Source organism: Hypomesus nipponensis, chromosome 1 (assembly GCF_054491055.1).
Source record: "Hypomesus nipponensis isolate SF chromosome 1, ASM5449105v1, whole genome shotgun sequence".
In the NCBI taxonomy this organism is placed as follows: Eukaryota; Metazoa; Chordata; class Actinopteri; order Osmeriformes; family Osmeridae; genus Hypomesus; species Hypomesus nipponensis.
Genome location: NC_140361.1, coordinates 11,901,041 through 11,924,208, shown reverse-complemented (window position 1 = coordinate 11,924,208; position 23,168 = coordinate 11,901,041). Strand labels below are relative to the sequence as shown.

General features: G+C 41.4%; 1 long non-coding RNA gene across 1 annotated transcript in view; it reads left to right on the top strand.

Moving 5' to 3' along the window:
* The window catches only part of LOC146302575 (uncharacterized), a 53,945-nt gene extending 31,860 nt beyond the window's left edge, over positions 1 to 22,085 (top strand). Inside the window, exon 3 of the long non-coding RNA XR_014757229.1 lies at positions 21,970 to 22,085. This is a non-coding gene — a long non-coding RNA (uncharacterized LOC146302575). The remainder of the gene's footprint in view (positions 1 to 21,969) is intronic.
* Positions 22,086 to 23,168: the final 1,083 nt, after the last annotated feature.

The window sequence follows — 23,168 nt, the reverse complement described above, 5'->3', positions numbered from 1 at the left end:
AAACTGTGGAGGAGGAGAGGGGAAGTGGAATCCCTGATTCCAGTTGTATAGACGCTCATGGTCTCCTCGTTACTATACTTATTAACACCTATGATGTCATCAAGAGGGGACGCAGTGAGGCTTGAGATTAGTGTCCTGGTGGCAGTAGACCCTGTCATGTGCTTTCTTTGTCCTGAATTATGGGTTACGTCATTCTTTTTCCATAAAAAGAGGAATAGAAGCATACATTAACATTTATTCCCAACATCTGAAGAAATGGTTACTCTCTAACTCTCTTTGTATCTCTCTCCCTTTCTCTCTCTCTGTTTCTCTCTTTACTTATTTCTGTCTCACACATGCACATACAGTTCACATAGACACATACACAACTTCAGGCTTCACTACTCATGTGCACTTCAAACAAACAAAACAGTCTTTCAAACAAACAGTGATACCATCCAACCCAGAGCTCTTTCACCAGGGTAAACACCTACACTGCACAAAGCAACATGACAGGAGCAGGGAAAGAAAATGCCACTTTTGTTGCTGTTGTCTCTGGCAGGAGCCCCTACACTACAGTACGTGTTTTAGTCCTCTGGCTGCATGGGGGAAAGAGGAAAATAAACAGAGTGGATACACATATAGACGGCTCTCTGATGTTGGGTGAAGCCAGTCTAGGGAGAGTCAAGAGCTCATGGCACTTTCTTAATGGACAGAGAGAGGGAGGGAAGGAGAGACAGTGGGATGGAGAATTTAGGAAAAGGGAGTTAGAGAGACAGAGAGGTTTTGTCGAGGGAAGAGAGGAAGGACATGGAGGGAAGGACAAGTGAAGGGCTGTAAATAGGAAAGGTACATAATGATAAGTATAGTATCCCGGGCTGTACAGGTAAGACAAATGATCAGGTGACAGGACGTGACAAGACAGGAAACAAGTGGAAGAGGGCCACATAAAATACATCTGACTTTGATACATGCAGGCTGAGGTAAAAGATGGCGAGACAAAGGAGGATTGAAAGGTAACAGATAGAGAGAGAGAGCTGAAGAATGAGGGAGAGAGAGAACGAAAGAGAGTGTGAGAGAAGAGGTGGAAAGAATGAGTGAGAACAAGGTATAGAAATAAGAAAGGAGAGAATGAAGAGAGAGAGCTTCAGTGTAGTGTGTTTGTACAGCTGAACACAAGCTGAAGAAGCCCAGGCCCCTCTCTCACACTCCATTAGGCTCTAAGCTCCACGGAGTGCTGCACTCAACACATAAACAGCCCCCTGGAACACCTCCGGGAAGCATGGGGAGAGCGGGGGGACGCGGGGCTGCCCTGAGAGAAACAACAACTGCCTTTTCACTTCAGCACAATGCCTTCAAATTGCCGGGGGAGAGAGTTGGACTGAGAGTGGTCTGACATGGGCCCGGCGAGAGTCTCCCTGTCACGGCCCTCTCTTGCCATGGAGCCACTCACAAGTCTGGAGCTCCTGGAGGAAATGGAAAGTGTGTGTGGTTGTGTTTGAGAGGTAGGAGCTAGTGTTCATCTCTGCGTTATCTATAGGGAACCAAATTGGCAGTGACTTTACCAAAACAAATGAAGCGGACATGGAGCTGTTGAAGGAGGGTTATTAGGTCCTTTTTCATCGAGAACATGATCTTTTGGGTGCATCATGGAATCTCAAGAGGGTTTGCTTTTGACACAACCAATGGAACATGAACAGGGAATCAATCATGTCCTGTCATTTACCGCACACAGACACACACAATAAACAAACACACACACGCTCTCTTCCAGCTCTTCAGGCCACTCTGAGAAGAGGCCACTGTAAACAGGTTTGCTGTAAACATGCCTTGGGCTGAACTCTGGGGATGTGTGGTTTGATGCTCATAGAGGTTTCACACAGGCACTCAAACAAGTCTGTGAAATATCTCTAAATGGATATGTGTCAATACAGTATCCAGTTGGCTTTGTGGCCTGGCATCCATCAAATAAAATCCTACACCTCAACATGATTTAACACTGTATTGTCTTTTAAATCTGGACAATGCTCATTGTGACTGCTCCTTAACATTAAATAAAAACAGGATATATCCTGTTTGGTAAAGGATACTAACCAGACATATCGTTGACCTGTTTTCAAATTTAAGCCTATATAGGTCAGACAATGTAGAGAGACTTTGACTAAATACATTCACTTGTAGGTGTTGTGTATGTGGTACTGCTTTCTTGCTAATGCTTGCTGATACTCATCTAAAATTGCAGTTAGCACCTTTCTGAGAAGAAGAAAATTGGTTTCTTAATGCAGGGAAAATAACTTCATAAAGTGGAAAATTGTTCACTCCTAATGCACTCGAATGATAACCGAAGCATACTTTGGCACACACTGGCTTGACACTTGACAAGTGTAGTCTGACCTCCCCACCACACACACACACACACACACACACACCATACACACACAGTACTATACACAACACACACACCACATACACACACACACAGTACTATACACAACACACACACCACATACACACACAGTACTATACACAACACACACACACCACATACACACACAGTACATATACACAACACATACTACATCCACACAGACACACCACACACACACACACCATTCACACACAAGTAGCCCCCTTTCCCCCAGACACCCAAATGGGATCTCCCGCTCCAGGGTCAAGTGATGTGAGGGAACAGACAACTTTGGGCGGGTGCGAGGAGAGACTAAACACTCGCCATGGGGAATGTCATTGTTTTGGATATCTTCAGGAGGGTTTTTATGTACTCAGCTGCTCTTAGGCCATGGCTCCGCAGAAGAGCTGGAAGCCAGACGCCATACTGGATTCCAGTTCCACGCCGTTTGCTGCCATTCTACATGGTCCAACCCATGCCACACACACCGAGAGAAGGCAAAGATGTAACAACAGATTAAAAAAAGTTATTCTCCCTTTTGCTATTGCGGCCGTCTGTCAGTCTTGCTCTTTTGCAGTACTCTATTTCTTACAAGAAAAGTTTATTTAGATGTTCAGTGAACGTTCAGCTTGGAAATGATGTTTGGAGCTGATGTATAAATTTCTGATATTTCAAATGCCACCACGTGGTTGATGACCCTCGATGACGAGTAAGGGCCAGGTGGTGACAGGAAGTAATTGTTTGAGGACATAATCCCTCTTTCATCACGCTGGGTATCGGATGATGAAATGTTCCATTAAGTACTGGAACCCTCTCAATCCTCACACAGATTTCACATCTGCAGAATCCCGAAACACATTTATCACAGAACAGAAGCCTTTAGAATACGGGTCCCGTATTCACACCACAATTGCCAGATTTGTAATACGTGTGTGTGCGTGCAAGATAAGTATTTACCTTTGGGGCCATAGAAGGTCACTGAAGACGATTCAAGTACTGTGGTTTGATGAATGTTGACCTTTTGGCATCAATCCATATATGTTCCCTTCCTATTGTGCTTAATGGGTAGGTGTATTACCAACCTCCCTGCACATACCCCACCCGCAGACACACGTCCTTGCTAATTTATGATTCTCAATCAATGAAATCTGACACAGACCAAAAGGAAGGCTTTCCGGAATGTCTGTCCTTTCTGCATGAATAGCTTAACAGTGTCTCACTCATGCCAGCCAACTGAGCGATGTGTGGATCCAAACTCTGTTATGATGGAGCTGTCTGGACAAACACTTAAATGTGACTGAGAACCCTGTGTAGCCTACGCACCCACACACACAGACATACACACACACCCATGCCCACGCACACACACGCTCACACAAACACACCACACACATCCCCACACATCATAAACGATCACCTATAGCAAATACTCCCACAAACGTGCGGAGAGGAGCACTAACGAGTGCGGCCAGAGACTCTGACGTGCTGTGGCCCGACACAGAGAAGAGGGATTTAGAGTGCAGTGATGTGTGACAGCCAGAGAGATGACTGTTCTCCAGGGCTGAGGCGGGCCTGACTACCCAGACCCTTCTCCCAGGACCACACAGGAGAGGAGATCCTCTCCGCTGGCAGTCTGATGATTAAGCAGGACGGAGTGTGTTTTCATTCAGGTCCATAAAGACACAAACTGGGAGAGTTGTAAAATACGGTGCAGAAAGACAGTCAGCTGCAAATAAATAACATGGAAGAGAGAGAGGGAACAAGGGTGTATATCTTCGTTACTCACCCTTGATGTCTGCAACAGGTTTTTTTGTCTGCCGTGCGCTTATTTATTCAGCGGTCTTAAACTTTACCAAGGCATATTCTTTAAGGTTAACTCTCACTTAACTAGCTTGCAAAACTTTGTACAGAAATCATGGAAAATATATACATTAATAAATGATTAGGTATCAACCACTGGCCAGGTTCTGGAGGATGAATGATCTAGTTTGAAAAAGGTGCAGTGAGGTGTCGATCATAAATACAAACTTTAAGTAGGCTGCTGTATTGAGTTAGGGCTCCCTAGGCCACTTTGTCATCAGAGACAAAGAGGGTTCCAGTGATTTACTGGTCCCACATCCTAGCATACCTCAGCCAAGATGAAACACAAGGTGACCTAAAGAATCCCAGACTTTATTTGATACTACAGAGGACAGACCTCCGACTTACGTAGACTGCCTCCCTAAGTCTTAGCGGTAGAAACATTGTTCCTCAGAGAGTCATTTATTGATGACGCCATCTAAAGTCATAAGCTTTAGATTTCAGTATCAACACATTTTCGAGAGGAAGCTTATTTCCTGTTGTAATTTTAAAGAACGTGGGCAAAGATTTGTCGAAAATAACTGCTTAAAAATAGAGGTAGAGCAAAATAGAATTGGTTTTGTATGTGATTGTGCAATGTCTGTCATGATGATAATGAATTACTGATTACATCTCGTGTGGGTGTTTGTAGCATGTAACAAGACCAAGTGACCTTGTGTGTCAGTCTCACAGTCCCAGTGCCATTCCCAAACAACCATGTTATGTGGTTAAGCGATGATTCCTCTTTACATAAATGTCACACGCTATATACTAAGTCCTCATGGGAATATGAGCCCTTTGAGGATTGGAGAGAGATCTTAAACAAGGCTCATTGAAAGACAGACACAGTCCGAAAAAGAGTCCAAAAGTATTCCAGAAGAAGTTATCTGTTTCTGTTTCCACTGCACATCCGGTAACTCTAGCAGTGAGGGAAACACAAACAAAACAGAACCTCCAAAACACACCTAAACAAAACAATTGAAGCCCCAAGAACTGTTCTAATCTAAATCCGCTCTGCAGCTGTCTGGAGAAAGGCAGCCCAAGACCCCAGCGTCTGGGCGAGGAGCGTTGGAGAGAGGTTAAGGGGGAGTTGGCTACATTGAAAGAGGCCACATGGTTGGGTCACTGCAACCGAACCGTGGATGGGAGAGGCAAGCTCTAAATGCCACCCACTGAATACCACACACAGCTGCCTCCATGCTGCGCTAGAGAGCACCGGCACACCAACGCAAACCCGAGCCATAACAGATGGTGATATAGGAATCATTTTGCGAGCCCGGTTCGCTTTCAAATCCTCCGGGGTTATTTGTCTGTGGTGAGTTTGAGCATCCTTTCACACTGTGGTGACCTCTTGGCCGACAGGGCTGATGAGGACAGGGAATTCCTGAAGGGGATGACGCTAAGTGGTTTAATCCTTTGTCTGCGGGATTCAGATGGAATCTGATCTCCGTGTCTGGTGCTAGGCCCATACTGTATGGAAAAGTCATGGTGGTTTCCTATACACAGCCCCTTAGCAGGAATTTACTGGGGATCAACACTGCAGGGTTTCTGGGGTAACAAATAATAGGGTGGGCCTTGTATATTTGTAGCTGGTTTTATGAAGGATAGGATTAAATTGTTTCTGTTGTGTTTCTGATGAGACTAAATCAATTTAAGACAGAATATTAAGAGGAAGTACAACATAGAATATGCTTCCCTCAATACATAACTATAAAATAAATGTCAAAATTAGAAACCGTTCCTCGAATTCCTGTCAGAACATTGATTGACAGTGGTTTCACATAAGCCCAGGAGGAAAGCCCACCTCTCAGATGGGGATTGGCTGGAGCATGATGGGAGCATGATTGTTGGAAAATAATTGGCTGGAAAGTAGCAGGGTGCTCCAAACGAAATTGATGTTACACTGAGCTGTCTGTGTTGCAACTCTCAGAGGGCCTCATTATCTTACATATAATGTTTATAGGGAACAAAACTTACTTCTAATCATAAAAACCATAATTGTGGTGTGTCAAAATCTTTTGACAAAAATATTTTTTAAATGAGTTGTGGATTTCCGAGGGTTGTGCGTACATTTTGAATAGGTTGCCATGTGACTGAGCTCAATAATACAATAATGGTACACAGCCCTACTTGACATCAGAAACCTACATAAGCTGTTGTTATAAATGCTTTGTGTCTGGTATCCCTTCATCTCCAACACAATGACCTCCCAATAATAACTGATGACAACTGATATGCTGTGTGTAAAGTTGTACAGTTGTTAATCTTAACTAGGCCTTAGTAGAAGCAGACACCTTCCTTACTGAAGGCCTTTGGCAACATGGCAGCACATCTGAGAGGATAATGACTTAACTAGTCTGGACATAAACCACTGAGTCTGTCATCAGCGCAGCTAAAGGACAGCTTTGACAGCTGAATCAAGGCTTGATTTAGTAATCAGCTGAGATAACAGCGGGGTGCCAGACTGAGCATTGTGTTGATAGATCACTTTAGCGAACGCTGTGATAAATGATGGCGCTGATGTATGGCGCTAAAGTTTCACTGCAATCGGTCACGGATCAACTCTTCTGCTACACATTACCTCACTTTTTAAAGGAACAAATATTATCCTTCCAGAGCGAAGTGCTTACAGTGCATGAGGCAGGAGAGACTCTCACAATTCCCTGCTAATAGTGTTTTCTTTTCGGTGATCTCCAAGCCTTTGTTAACAGAACAGGCGGAGCTGAATGCTGAATGACTGTATGTTGCCAGCCCTCTGTGTGGTCATGCTCTTGCCAAAATCTTAAAAGGGAACTTGAGGATTTATAATACAAGTGCGTACACATTAGGAAGAAGCAATGTGTAAAGCTACAAAAGGATTTGGGGAAGACATTTGGCTTGAAGAGTTGTGATTCTAAGAGCGAAATATGTCCCTTGCATAGTGTTAAGATATTGTTCAGTATTTGATTTGATATTAGTATGACTCAAGTTTGAATGATCATAATATGGCTGGAATGTATTTACTGCACTGCAAAATACCTCAGGCAAACAAACTAATTTTTTACCACAAGATGGCGCACAAGTATTTAGTATGGCTCAGAGTTGTTTCTTGCCCAAGCAGCATACAAAAGTCACTAACATCCAGACATTGAAACTCATTCACACACAGTTGCTGATTCACACTACCACTGGGAGTTATGAACTACATCATGCACTTACAAGTGTGTGCATGTGTCCATGTGATTTCATGTTTAACAAGGTAGTACTTAATCAATACAATTTATTGATTAAGTATTAACTGAGTTCATGTTCAGCTATGATCAAACCTGTGAAAGAAAGGTGAAGACACTGACGTCCATCATTAGAGGGAGACAGATTCTTCCGTTGATGCTGGAGCCCGTCCAGATGCCGAAAGCCCCTGAAGTCAAACACACAAACAAGCAACACTCCATATCTTATTCTCGGAGGAATTGATCATCCTTGGAAATGCAACACTGAGATAATCCCAACTCATAATGTTACATTGCATGTGAAATGCAACATTTACACTTTAGAAGGCTGTAGAAATGTAATTGTACAATATACGGTTTGGATTGCTTATGCATCAAGTGCATCTATATTAACTAAGTCTTCCTGTTCAATGTTACGAAAACAGAGTACACTAGTCAGAAGTGCCTGGTTTGCATACAAATACACTTCCTAATCCAGACGTGAGCAATCAGATAAATCATTGATCCACAGATTAACACAAAGAGCTTAAGAACTAAACCCAAATTAGACTATTTCAAAGCCTCCCCATAGCAAGCCTAAGGCAAGGAGTAGCAAGGAGAAACTGATCCGAAGAGACTGAGAGAGAGAAAGAGAGAGAGAGAGAAAGAAAAGAGAGGGAGAGAGGAGGAAGAGAGAGAGATAATGGTGAGAGACCTGCATTCGGAAGTCAAATCTTGATATGTTTATATGCTCTCAAACTGCATAGATCACAGAATAGATCACACATCAAATTTTACAAAAACAAAACAGCCTAGAATGTATTAGGAGGAGCTGAAGCTCTTTAGGAATGTAAGTGTTTTCCTGAGTTTCTCCATGGTTGATATGCACATAGGCAAGAGATAAGTGCATAGGCGTTGGTGCATTTGATATCTTGAAAGAAAACCATTTTTCTCTGTGTCTTCCATCTCTGAGGGAATTAGGTTTCAAGGAATTTCCATGAAACACCATTTAAGCAGTGTCGATAAGGCCCCTTTGGACTGAGATAAGAGCATATCCACGCACAATATTGATCTTCCTCTGACCTGTTTGTGTAAGAAAAGCTGGACGTGGTAAAGCGCTTGTCAAACAGTGGAGCTTGTCTGTGGGGAAAGAATGAGAGAGAGAGAGAGAGAGAGAGAGAGAGAGAGAGAGAGAGAGAGAGAGAGAGAGAGAGAGAGAGAGAGAGAGAGAGAGAGAGAGAGAGAGAGAGAGAGAGAGAGAGAGAGAGAGAGAGAGAGAGAGAGAGAGAGAGAGAGAGAGAGAGAGAGAGAGAGAGAGAGAGAGAGAGAGAGAGAGAGACTGAGGGTTATAGAAAGAGACTGAGAGCGTGGTTGTGGCTCGATCTAATGTGCGATAGGAGGAGCGGGTCTTCTTCCATTCCTCCCGGTGATCACATCCTGAAAGAGGCGATGCTGGAGTCGGACCAATGATGCTCTCAGTTACACAGTCACAGTCCAGTCTACTGCTCAAAACAGGAAGGAGACAGCTAAAGAGGGATTAAGACTTTATCAACAGCATAACAATACAGTTTTTACCAACTCCATATTTACGCTGTCAGTGTCAATACTGAACTAGCTTTCAGGAAAATACTTTGTTCTTTTTAGCTTTTCTTGAATGTGATCCATAGGAAAGTTGTGGGAAATGCCTTAAAAGCATGTATTTAATTTATGAAATATATACAGATATATATAATTTTTTTTTTCATTCAATTTTAGAGGAAGCTGTGTGGTGCCTAGCCCATGTGCCGTGACAGTGCACCCTGGCTGCGTGCTAGATGGGCTGAGGTCCACTGGGGGCTGATGCACATGACCTTCTGCCATCAGAACAGACACGCTCGTTCATCACTGCAACCTTGACTCATTGTTTTACTCAGCTTGAGCCTCGTGCTTCTGTTCTCGAGAAAAAAATACATTCATTTTTACCATAAGCATCCAGCCAGCACCCCACTCAGCGGAACACAATGGAACCCTCAGACTCCTCCGAGCCCTCTACGTTTCCTAGCAGTTTCCTACATTTGTAATAAGTGTCATTAAAAAAGAGAAGCTTTATACCTCTGCTGGAAATCTGTTTCAGTTCTAGAATCCTTTAATAGAAGTCTTTTATTTGAATTCAGTTTTGCTGCAGGAGATCAGTTGACCGACAAGACCATTTACATTGTGTTGGCTAGATTGAATTATTTACGATGAATGGCTGAAGCTTGTAAACCTGATCAGCATTCCTGGGTGAAAGGGTGGGAGATAAGGGAGGCAGGAGGGTGGGGGTTTCATGAGGCCGACACACCAGCAGCTCACCCCCGAGCAGTACAGGCTAGAGACAGATGTCTAGCAGAGAGAAGCACACAGGAACACAGCCCATATGGGGGTCTGTAGAGAGTAGATAAGGACTTATAGGAATGCTTGAAATACTAGTACGGTATGATGAGAAGACCAGTTATGCAGATCAATGTTTCTTTCTTTGTGTGTGATTTTCGACCTGTATAGTTTTCATTCAATGATAAAAAAAAACAAAAAAAAGAAGTAGGCAGCAGGATAATTACTGGCATGGCCTTTTATCAAGTACTCTGTGCCAGTCAAAAGGAGAACTCTCATTCTCTGTGTGATGTTCTCACTTTCCTGAGTGGCAAACACCCACTCTGCCAATCACACGCCTCCTGGAAAAACGATGCAATTTGTTCTTGTGATTCACTTGACCCCTTCACCTACGCAAAATACAGAAATAATATTCAAGGTTGGGTGTTGCCATGTTAAATGAGAGGGTTTATCTCTTGGTGGGACAGGCAAAGTAGCTGGAGGGGAAGCGAGAGCCGTGATGGATCGCCCAACTTCCTACGGGAGAAAGGTTTGATTAATGACCGGGCACTCGGCAAAACACACCAGCTGTGAGGAGAGATAACTACCAATACAAAGAGCAAATTACTGTCTGTACTGTAGTAATTAACCTCAGAGGCTCCTACAGAAAAGACTCTTCCAAAAAAAAAACTTCACTTCCTCTGCCTCACACTAACTCTCTCCAAAAACAAAGACTCTGTCTCTCTTTGTGTCAGATCTTCGTGGCAGTGCCAGGATTTAGGGTTACTTCATGGTTGGCCGAGCCGTTTGTGAAGATGTATGAGCAAATTACCTGTGAGTGTTATTTAGCACAGTGCTGCAGGGCTTATTCCTTTACACTGTCTACCTCTCCCCAAACAGTTTTCAGTGAGATGGAGAGGGGGAATGTGTGCTTGTCATACAGTGGGATACTAATGAGCACAAACATCTCAGGTAAATGTGGAACCTGGGACTGATGTGCTTCCGATTCCTTCATGTCAATCTGTAAGGATGCACCACCATATTAAGATACGGTGGAATAAAGCTTTAAACATGTTAGTCTGAGGGTAAGGGTAGCTTATCTCCCTTACTCTGGGGTGTCCTGTATTGATTGATCTTTGAGTCTAAAGTGAATGAAAAACCACCTGCTTGATATGTCCTATAATCAAAGAACATAATTATGCATCATGACAAAATTCTCCTCTGAGTCATGACAGATGCGGTAAATTATTCAACCAAAGTGGAACTAATGTTGTTCCAGGCAGACGTGATTAGGAGCATGTGCTTGAATGTCCGTGCGATTAATGTATTCCTGACAGCTGACCTTTCTACTTCAGGGTACACCCGTGTCTTACATCATAGTGTAGAATGCCCCACGGAGAGCTTGGTTTTTCTGATTTCTACACACATATATTAGAGTGTAAGTGTGTGTGTTTGCGTGCAGTGTGTGTGTGTGCATCACAACATTCATATTTCCATATTTCATACTATAACTAAGAATTATGGAAAGATATAGTATTCTAGATCATAATAAATTCCTACCTATATTTGACCTTAACTTTGACCTTAAATTTCACCTTAAATGTTATTGCTTCCATGTGTGGATAGAACATTATAGTCTCATATCTTCAAAATATGAAATTCTATAGCATCTAGTTCAGACTCTAAGTTTGTGAGCTCTGAGGTTCTATGGATTATTTGTTCACGTACAAGGCCTTATCTGAAAAAGTATATTTCTCTTTTCCTAAAGCCCTTATTAGATAAAAAATAATAATAATATCCAAAATTTAATTAAGCACAATAAATCACAGGTAATTAATGTTTGTTGGCCTGGTTTGAAATACCAAAGTGGTTGCGTAATAAGAATGAATGCTTTGCTTTGTTCCATTAACAGCAGTCAACATAGCTTTCTATTAAAACCATCTGTGCAAATTTGAATGGATAGTATTAGAGGGGTCATTGGTATGATTAAATCAGAGTTTGGTTGTGGATCAGTCTTCACCGAGCACAGTATTTCAAGACAGGGACAGTGCACAGTAAAGATAGGAATGCTTCATGTTTTGGAAAGCTGGGGGTAAAAAGATGTTACCGTTTTTGACAAGGTAATTATGGACCTGTCCAACCCAACCCATTTCTCATTTAGTTGTTTACGGGTGGCCATACGGTCAGTTTGAACATAGGTCAAAAATGTGTAATTTAAAGTAGTTTCAGATTTACCATTGTAAAGAATGAATTAAGTGACTGTTGTGTTTGATAAGAAGAGCTGGATTCACAAAATGTGATAGTGCGAGATCTACAGCAGCAGTTAACTTCTTTCAGCTAATTATCTGCATTGTATCACTTAGATAGGGCCCCTTTCTCGGAAAGTGACGCAAGATCGGTGTCGTTTGGGGGGCCCCCTGATTGGCACGGATCCCTGGAGTGGCCGCACACATGCATCCACGCTATCTCCGCTACTGGTCCTACCCATAGATAAAAGACTCTGGGCGTGGATAGAAGAAAGTAGAGACGGCAAGCCTTTTGGCGGTTGGTGCAAGAAATTAAGAGAGCCTGGTGCTTGTTTCTGCACGTTTTGCTCGAGGAAGCTACTATATGCCAGCAGCGGTAAGAAAGTGCTTGCTCGTCATGTCATAAAGCCCGTGCACTCAAACTTACCACAACGTTGCCTGGAGCAACTGTTACAGCTGACACACCGTTGTCTATGACTGACCGTGTCTGCAACTTAAAATACGTTTGCACATTTATTGCGGATCATGACTTGTCATTCACAATGTCTTAGCCACTGGTCATCCTGTGTAGAAAACTAGCAGAAGACAAAAAAAATTTTTAACCCCTGCTGCCGTTTACTGTACAGTGGCTTGACCATCCCTGGGGCCAAGGCTTAGCATTGCTCATCCAGCTTCCCTTTCCCTTTCAATCCCCAGACATTCCATCCTTAAACTATTTTTTATTCTTTTACTACACATGTCCTTCTGCATATGCATTTTACTGCACATGTGGTGAATGACTATGGAAGGAGCCTCATTTCACTTCACTAGGTCAGCGAGCCAGCATGGAATCTGCAGATTACTTTTTACACACTTCTCCGACATTCTCAGTTTACTTTCCGCTGCTCAGTTTTAATTGTAAGCCGTGTTTACAATGATTTCACACACCTCAGTTGGGGGGCTACCTCCTCATGCTACTTCCCATTCCTTCCAAAGAATTCACCACCCTCTCCCCTATTAATGACTGCGTCTAAACAGCTGCCTTTGCAGGAGGGGGATGGATTCCAGCAACGCCCCAGCAACTTTCAACATCATTCTCTCAGGATAAAGTCGCTAGCCAAAAGGGAAATGGAGAAATGTATTCAACTAAAAATAGTCACTCAACAGGCATGGCTTCCTACTATCAAAAAACATGGTTCCCTCACAACCGAACTCCTACAGCGGTAACTATAGGGACGATTTGCAGAGAAGTCGCAAGTGAAGTAGTTAGTGAGCTTCTCATACAGAAAGGATGGAGCAAGATTCTTGTACTGTAACTTAGCACTCACATTCTACCTTGACAGTTTGTTGTTGTTCTGGATACCAAACAAACAGCAACTGTAGCATAGATAGTATAAAGCTTATGAGATATGTTTAAAATTGGGACATGGGACACACATGTCCTGACACATTTTGTATTGAAAGTAACCTCTTGTCCTTAAAATCCATATTTCTTTCACACTGTTGTTAATGTGCATTCAAGTCTTTTTTCGACTTCAACTTAAGACCACTGGAAGATGGTGGGCTGTATAGTGTGCTTGGCAGAAGTCACGGCCTATAACAGGATAGCAGAGGTTACATGGAGAGATGTCCCTTTGTTTGTTTAAAGGGCACTGGAATCGATGGCCTCTGTTTTTGAGGCATGGTTCTGACCTCTCATAGTGGCACCTGTATCAATCATGACCACACTCGGTTCTCTGCTCCACTGCTCGTCACATCCCTCTCTTTGGGTCTCTGAGAAGGAAGGAGATTGTATATCTACTCTTGAATGTTATTCAGTGCTTCATGGCAGCTGTCAACAAAAAATAACCAATTTTTCAATTTGATAACAAAAGCTAATATATGGACTGCCATTTTGGAGTGCACGGGTACCAATCAATACTAGAGAAAAGCCTTTACTTGGAAATTCCCCAAACCTATGAACACCAGTAGAGGCTGTGTGGCGTACTGGAAAAGCACATACATTAAGCAAATGTAAAAGTGCATGGTTCAGAGATTTTGCTCTTAAGTGAATTTAGTTTGTTTGTTGTACTTGTCTTTCCATTGTGGTATTACGTAAGCACCTTTCTTTTGGATTCTAGCTGGTTTTAGCATAGACCATGCTTGGGAATACAAGTTCACACAGAGAACCCACCAGGGGCAAATCCAGGTTCCCACTGGGGAAAATATCCTTTTAAATTGTGTCCTCTAGTGGGTTTTAGAAAGAGAAATTAACACCTTTTTTTTTAAAATACTTTTTTTGGGGGGGGGCTAATGAAACTTTTGGGGGGGCTCTAACCAGACTTTGTGTTTGAGACCTAAAGGAAAGGTTGAATTCGGAATAGTTAGAGAAATGTGGTGGAATTCTGGAATACCTTTTCCAGTTTGGGCTGTGGAGGTACACATTGTGCCCTTTGTGTTGAATAATTGTAGGTGGTTTGTAGTTTTTATGTCAGGTTTTACTTACTATATTGTATGGGGATGGATATAGGTCAAATGGTAGAATGTTGCAAAACAAAAGCAGCACAGCAAAGCTTTAAGGGTGAAGGTCTAAATGAATCTGTTCAAGGGCAGACACAGTACATGGACTTACTAATCCTGGTGAATGACACGTTTGCCTCTTGAATTTATGACAGCGGATCTAGTCAAAACTTACAGTCCTTTTAAAAAAATGTTGTCAAGTATAGGGCTGTTATGGTGTTCATATTATAGAAACATCTTTCAAATCTGCTGTTGTAATATCACTGTTGAATGGTGGCATCGGTCAAAAAACAGTCTGTCATGCTTTTTGACTTGCAACACATTGCTGACTGATGCATTTGCTGTAAATCAACAGATCACACGTTTTCACATCTTACCATAGATGTCTTTCCTCTCAGGCTGTAGGAGTGAGAGAATGTGTCTTCCAGGTGACAAGAAATGGTGTTACATCCACTGGCGCCACGGTGTCTGTCTGCTCTTTATCAAAGCACTGATCTCACTGGCAAAGGATAATTATTTCTCACTGATTTTTTTGTTGTTCTTGTAACACCACTATAAATAGCAAGTCTGTCGATATCAGGCTTTGATATATTAGTATTTGTGTGTCCTGAATGTCTCAAAGTAAAGAAAAATTGTAAAGGTAATTAAGGATTGAGTTCTCGTGGATGTGTTTGAAAAATCAATATATTCTGGAACAACAGGTTGACCTCAGCTTGGGCAGGTAATTGATTCCCTATACATCCATGACTTCCCTGCACCTGTAAGTAGTCCACTGTTCTCATCTTAAGCCTCTTCTTTCGGGATGAATTCAATCAATGACGTGCTCTGTCCCACAAAATTGGTTTGTGTTGTAGTGACTGTAAAAAAATAACCCAGAGTGCAGTGCAGTGCCACGGAGGGAGCCATGAACATTAAAAAGACAGTTCCAAGACTAGTTTGTCTGGAAACTGTAATATCCTCTTTTGGACTTTACAAATGTATGCATGTTCATGCATGTTTAACTTAAACTCTTATTTGACCAGCAATAGATTGACATTACAGTGATATTTGAATAGTTAAAGCAGCTAAGTGGTCGAGGACCATCCCAGTAGGCAGGGTTAGATTACCTTCTTCTGTTGGATTTGACATTTTGCAGCTTGCCAATACTTTTTATCAAGACAAAAGCAAATGTAAGCCTTGCGTATCTGTCATTTGCATTCTGTGGCTGTAATTAAGTGCAGTTCTGAATGTATGAAAGGTTAGCAAAAGTTGAGTGCTGCCAGGGGGAAACCAATTACATGTTTTTTTTCCTACTCATATTAAAATGTTTATTATCCTCTCTCTCACTTTTCTTATTTTTTTTATCTGCTAGACCTATCCCCGTCTTAATCTTTGTGTGTATGTATGCTGTCTGCCTAATGCTTCCATTAGTTATTGATGGTTCCTTTGGATTTTAATATTTAATATATTAAAAGTCAATTTACCAGGAACATAAACGCATTAAACACCCACTGCTATTCATTTTCTTGTTTCAAAATAAAAAGCAGTGCTAGGCTGAACTCTTGAACAGATCACACAGTGTTTATACTGTACAAAGATTTACAACTAAATTATCCAATGATGTTGGAACCTGTACCTGCAATATTTTCCATATAACAATAGAGTGTATATGTTTTTTTTTAAACTTTGATCCTCACTGAACCTCATAAAAAAAACTATAAACAACCTACAGTTCATATATTGATATACGTTACGCTGTATGTAGCTAGTTCTCTTTGTGGAACAATGCCAAACATGACCCTGAGGCGAGTTATTGGTTCCAAGCAAATAGCTTTAGTAATAAAACACAAACTCATCTTTGTGATCTGAGATGCATCTGTTTCATTTTCTAGAGAGAGAGACGAGCCACCATGTCAAAGAAAAGAAAAGGAAGTAGGGTTTTTTACGCAGCATGGGGCTTTTGGCTCAGAAGGAGGGTATGAGGGAAGCGGTTCTGGAATGTTATTTCCCTGACAATGTCTTAGCGCTGCCTCTGGCCCCTCTTATCCTCAGATCCAGTTATTGACCGTCATAAATGTGTTCAATGTTAAATTACATGCCATTGCAAATCAATGTATGTATTGTTTTTTTATGAAATAACTAAAAACATACTAAAGTTGCGTAAAATTGATCAAATCTATGTTTTAAATTGGACACAAATTAACATCGACCTCAGTAATCTGTCATTATTCTACAATTCAAAGCCAAACTGTCACCTGATGTTATTGCATAGAGAAATACATTCCCATATGCTGACTCTTGTTTTTAAGTTTCAAAAGATTTAGTAACCGTCTGACTTTGAATAAATAACCAAATGTATTCTAACTGTAATTACTCATGAATGCTAATATATAAAAATATTGATTAACACTGTTCATGGTTGAATGTAAACCAAGATTGCACACAAGGAATACATTTCTATTGTTTCAATCCCTCTCCAACCAATGCAATGGCAACCAACCATCTACCTTTGCTTTCTGTGTCAGTTTCTAAAGTAGTTTAATTATATTGTGTCATACATATTATGTTATATTATATATATATATCTATATTTACTTATTAAGTCCTTTATGAATGAGGATCAACTTTGTGTTTGTCTTTTATATGAGCAAGAGATCAAATTTAGAATTACAGACAAGTTACCAGTCTCATTCCTGAGCAATGATGTCAGTCATAGGTAATGCTTAGGTTATGTGCAATGATCGTGTTAGAATATATGATGTACAGTTAACTGCGTTCAGGACAGGGCAAAAAATACTATTTTATTTTCTCTTCAGAAGGATTGTACAAAACCCAGGTTATACATCCAAACCCTCCATATCCTTTAATTAAGTAATTATTTATTTTAACTGGTATAGACTGTTATGTTATGATGTACAGAGGAATCACTTCAAGAATGGAGAACATTTTAGCACATTGCTCCAGTTTAAAGTATATTCTCCACACCATTTTAACAGATTATGTTTAAGGGTAATTTCCTGTCAAATTACTGTAAATAATACTCTCTTAAAATGATCTTTTCCATTATAACTCTATGGCATGGGGTTTGGATCAGATGCAGTCCAGTGTTTCCTTTCTGTGACACAGTGGCAACATCACTCAAGTTGTTGACAGCTATAGGTGACTTTTGTCAAGGTGTCTATGATTAAATGGTATAGTGCCATAATAGCCAGGATCAGTGCATATTTTCATCTGGGTTTTAGAGGGATGTGTGAGGTTATATTACCGTTGTCAAGGTCGGCGGTCTGTATGGTGCTCAAAGCGTATTTGCGCAGACCTCCATTTGCCCCTCTCCCATGGGATCTGTAAAAATAAAATTACCCATCACCATCTCCGATAGTGGCATTCATCAAAAAGCACTCGGGAAGGCACTCATTCAAGTCTCTGCTCTCAGATCTTGAAAGGTCAAAAGGAAATCTGTGTCTCTTAATATCTGTTTAGGTTTCTGTTTGGCTCTTAATAAGGATGAGGGCACAGATATTCCTGAGATGTGTAGTGTGTAGATCACATTTGCAACTTGAATGAGAACTTGAATGGGAGTCAGGTGGCTGAGCGGTAAGGGAATCGGGTTAGTAATCAGAAGGTCGCTGGTTCGATTTCTGTCCGTGCCAAAGAAAATTACATTGTGTCCTTGGGCAAGGCATTTCGCCCTATTTGGGGAATGTCCCTGTACTTACTGTAAGTCGCTCTGGATAAGAGCGTCTGCTAAATGTAATGAATGGGGTATTTTTGCCATAGTCTTTGGTTATGAAACAGAGCGTTACTTTCGTGTAAAGTTGCTTGAGGTAATGCTGTGCGGCACCACTACATTCCGGAAAGCAAAAACAGCAGCAAGAAATGAACAGAGAAGAACAATTTTGAAGTTTCACAAAGCAGGAAATCTCAAACCTCATAAACCTTCTAAAGAGGTCATGGTGAGAACCGTGGGCTGATATTTCCTGGGTAGTCTAGCGACTGTGTCGTTTTTCTTTTCAGTCCTTATACTTGCACATTCAACTGAAGTTGAAGCTGGGCAGGGGGTAGGTACTCGCTGAGTCCACCCTCATTTCAATGGCCTGATTGGGGGACAAGTCCATAGGAGTCCCTCCCAGCTCTAGGAATGAAAGCTTTGTAAGTGTTGTTGGTCTTTCCCCAAACTAGCCTGCTACACCCCTTCCATCTCACACATCATGGTGATAATGTGGTTAGATCTTGGTTCCTGTGGCTTTCCGCCTTGCCAAAGACTACAATGCTCTCTTTTGTGCCAGGAGCCTAAGCCTTTCTGTAACTCACTTCCCCGTATTTTCAAACCCATCAACTGCCATTCACTGACACTGAATCTCACGTCAACGAACAAAGTTAACAATAACACCACATCAAATCAATTGATTGGGAAAAGGATAACGATTTTCATCATCTTTGCTCCAGTAAAAGTGTTCCTTTGTCCAGGGTACAAACACACCACTGTTCTTCTATAAACATTAACGTTTTGTGCGCTGGGGAAAAAAACTTTTCAAAAGTGTTGTTCAACTATCCTGAGGTTGGAATGAAAGGGATGGTCATTTTCAAACCCCAAAGCAATTCATCTTCTCTGATTGTGGTCCTCGTTGCCTCTGAATGAGTAATTTCAGGGTCTTTCTTAAGCTTTTGATTTCCATTGCCGGGGGCACTCAACAAGGCGACAAGCTATTATTTTAACCAACGCTCAGGAAGACCAAGCGAGCAACAATAAGTTCCACGCTGCCACTCTCTTTCCCATCTTTTCATCTTTCACTCTCTTCTCCTGTCACTCTTTTCATTGTCTTCGTCTTGTGCTACAATAAAAGTAAGGCTTTTAATTATCTGAAGTTAAAATTATGTCAGTATCTGAAGTGACTTGTTCATTGCAGACTTTTAGATTTTGGTGGGGAATGTCATTTTGCAAAGCTCTGCTTGGTTTTTCGGAGGGTGATAATGACATTGCTTCATTTTTATTGCTGCTATTTATTACACCGGAGCTGCCAGTGATTGTCTCCCCAAAGGCAAAATCATTCATTCTGAAGAGAACAATAGATGTGCATGTCATTATGCACCTGCAGGTTACATCCAAAGCTTTGAAGAGCTTTACCTTCTCACACACACAACAGCTTAGGAATCAGATGTGCATGCTAGTTTGAGACTTCTAAAGTATATTTTCTCTTTTGATTACATGGTATATACTCTATGTATTAAAGAACAAAAACATATAATTCACTGCAAATAGTTTGATGTGGTTTTGCCTGGGTGCTGTTGGTGTGTCTTACATTCATCAGAAATGCGCAGGTCCTCACAGGTACCTTCACAGTGTGACATGTGTCTGTGATTTGGTGTACAGTCTCCAATATAACAGCATATCTGTAAAGAAACTTACAACAAATCAGTTTTGGATCCCTGACATCACAGGATTTAAAAATAGACAGCACTTTCGTAAGATGGATAATGGTTGTAAACAAAATATGAAAAAGTTGTAATTAAAAATGTATATGTTTTCTTCAGGCTCCATGGTGCTGAAAGCCTTGCTAGAATGGGGTTTACGCTCCAAGTCTCAACACAATGGAGTTGTCTGAGCCTGAAAGATTGATGCTGAGGTATCACACAAAGAGACAGGTTTGGGAAAAGCACAGATAACAAGAGAGTTGTTCATACAGTACCCTGCTGAATGAGAATTTCAGAACATCAGGCTTCTTATCATATTCCATAGATTTCAGGATATTTCTGAAATTTGAGCTTAAAAAATGAATTAGCTGAGGCGCATAGAATCTCCAATGTTTAAAACAGATGATTATGAATTACGTCCAAATGTGAAATTACTTGTTTCAGAAGATCAAAACGGTGTTACTTCTATGCCATAATTGACTTGGACATATTGTCATGCAGTTCACAAAGTAAAATATTTTTTTATTTTTTTGTGTGAGTTGTACTTTACATCTACAGTAAACAAATGCAGGTTCTAACATTGCAATCATACAACTACAAGGGATGGAAACATCCTCCTTGATATGTTCTAGCTCCTTCTCCCTTCCACTGCCTGTTACAATGGGACCAATTTGATAGAGTGGATTTTGTGTTAGCATAACAACAACTTGATGGCTTTGTGTGCTACTCATCAGCCCTACGCGATATCATGTCTGATTTGATTCCCAGCATCCACTCCAGCCTGAGGACCCCACAAAGAGACAGTTTTCAAAGATTTATGGTTCATATTAATACACTGTTCAGTTTCCCATCTTCCTTTAAACCATAGGGGAATTAGTTTTGGTTGTTTAGACAATATTTAACCCCCTAGAATTCCCAGCATCCACTCCCGTTTGAGAACCCCACAAAGGGACAGTTTTCAAAGATTTATGGGAGGAGAGGTTTGAATGTGAAAGTTCAGTTCCAGGGCATGGTGCAACAGCTATGCCAAAGCGACAGCTAGCTTCGACAAGTGAAATAGACAAAAGTCCTTTGTGGCCTTCTTCCCTGACAGAAACGATACCTAGCAAAATAGACATACTGTACAATGTCAGTAATGTTTGATCAATTAAAGTAGCTTCATCACTGAATGTTAAAACTGGATTCTCAATAAGTGTACCGTGTCTATACTTTTTGACAAAAGTATAAGCAAATACTATGATTCTGTTACATCAGGTTGGATGTGTCATCCCTTAAAACACTTTTACAAAATCCAGTCAGTCTAACCACAGGCTGTCACAATAATGCCTTTCTATAAAATCTGGCAAACTATCACCGTGCCGAGTGAAGAAGCTCACACACAGGCCTGCATGTGTCCTTAAGCTTCACACAGTTAATAGGATTCACATTCAAAACCCAAGAAATGACAAGGACTGGATTGAGGGGTCAGTTTGAGCACTTCTGACACTTATATTAGCAGTATGTCTGATTCAGGATCATGTCTGCAACACCGTGTTGAACTCTAGGTTGCCATGTCATTATTGCTGCCCAGCTAAGCAGAGGGAACAGACTAATAATTCATCTGCTCTAATGGTGACATGGAGCAGGCCTGGCCTCACCAAGGGGACGGCTGGCTGTCAGAGGGAGGATGTGATGTCAGAGGGAGGATGTGCTGTCAGAGGATAACGCAGGGGCACATGTTGACTTGCATCGACATGAACCCCCAGAAGCGCTCTTCATCTGGGTGGCCAGATGTCGGTCTTCTGTTTTGTCTGTAATGAATAATGTGTACAGATGTACAGTACTGTCATTTTTGCTAGACTGACACCAACCTGTATAAACTTCCTGCAATCGCACTATACTGTATGACTTTCACCAAACTAGACAGTAATGCTTCAAACATTTCCAGACACTGTATAAATCAAGCAGGTGTTCTGTCCATAGCTACAGGGATTCATGCAACCACAGAATACATGAATAGTCTGTAGCTCAGCTATAGAGCGGGAACACACAGTCTTCTCCAGACATACATACCCACATGGTGAATCATGAATCAGCTGAATCAGTCATAAACTCCTCTCTCCCTCCAACGCAGATGCTGCTAGAACATGGCTCCCTCAGACAGACCCCTCCGGGTGGCATCACCAGAGGAAAGCTGTGCTGGACATCAGCCACCCTAACCTTCTTAATCTGTCTCTCTCTTTCTCTCTATCTCTATCATTCCCTCTTTCACTTTCATTCTCTATTGCATGCTCTCTCTCTTAAATTTCTTATTTTAATAGCTGTTATTTTCAGTCACTAAGTCACACAAGTGAACAAATTCTCTCTCTCTCTGTCTTTCTCTCTGTCTCTCTCTGTCTCTCTCTCTCTCTCTCTCTCTCTCTCTGTCTTTCTCTCTGTCTCTCTCTCTCTGTCTCTCTCTCTCTCTCTCTGTTTTTCTTAGTCCTTTTCCAAACCTCAAAAAGCATTAATTTGCACACAAAATCCAGTAATTGTAAAATTGATAGATTCACACTTCGAGCCTAGCAGGATATGTGTATTGTCCCTTGACTGTGCTCCTATTGAAATGTTACCAATGTAATTCTGATGGGGTGTGTTCCTCTCCACGACTGAAGCTGCTTACCCATTAGAATGTAGAACTAAAAACAACCTAATTTATTTTGTAGGGTTAACAGCCAATTACCTTCTGAACTTATTATGTGCTCAGAGTGTGATTAGGGCATCATGTACGTGTGTGTGTCTCTTTATGTGTGCATGTGCACATGTTTGTGTGTGTGTTTGTATGTCTGTGTGTGTGTGTGTACATGAGAGGGAGGCAGAGATGGGCCTTATCTGGAATAAATATGATAAATATGCTAATGGTTGCTAAATTGCTTTTGCTGTTCAGCTTGCAGGTGGTGATGACTGGTGAGGAGAACAAACGCCCCCTCTAAATGAGACAGATTAATGGCTCCTGGGGCCCCCAGGTCTCTGCACTACCTGAGCTGAATTACCAGGATCTCATTTAGGCCTGCTCGTTTTCTTAGAACAATAGAAACACAAAAAACGAGATTTACAGTTCTCACCATCTTCAAAACTTCATGCCCAAATCTGTTTAAAATTGTATTCAAATTTTTTTGGTCTCTATTGTCCCATGTTGCCCTGTACTGAGGCCGTTCCCTTACTTACCTACAAGGCTTCACACAAAGCTAGCTCGAATTTCTAAAGCTACCTTCCTGATCTTTGAAATATCTACTGATTAAGCCTAAATGAAATAGTAATGCCCTGAAAATCTCCCCCTTAAAAAATACTATC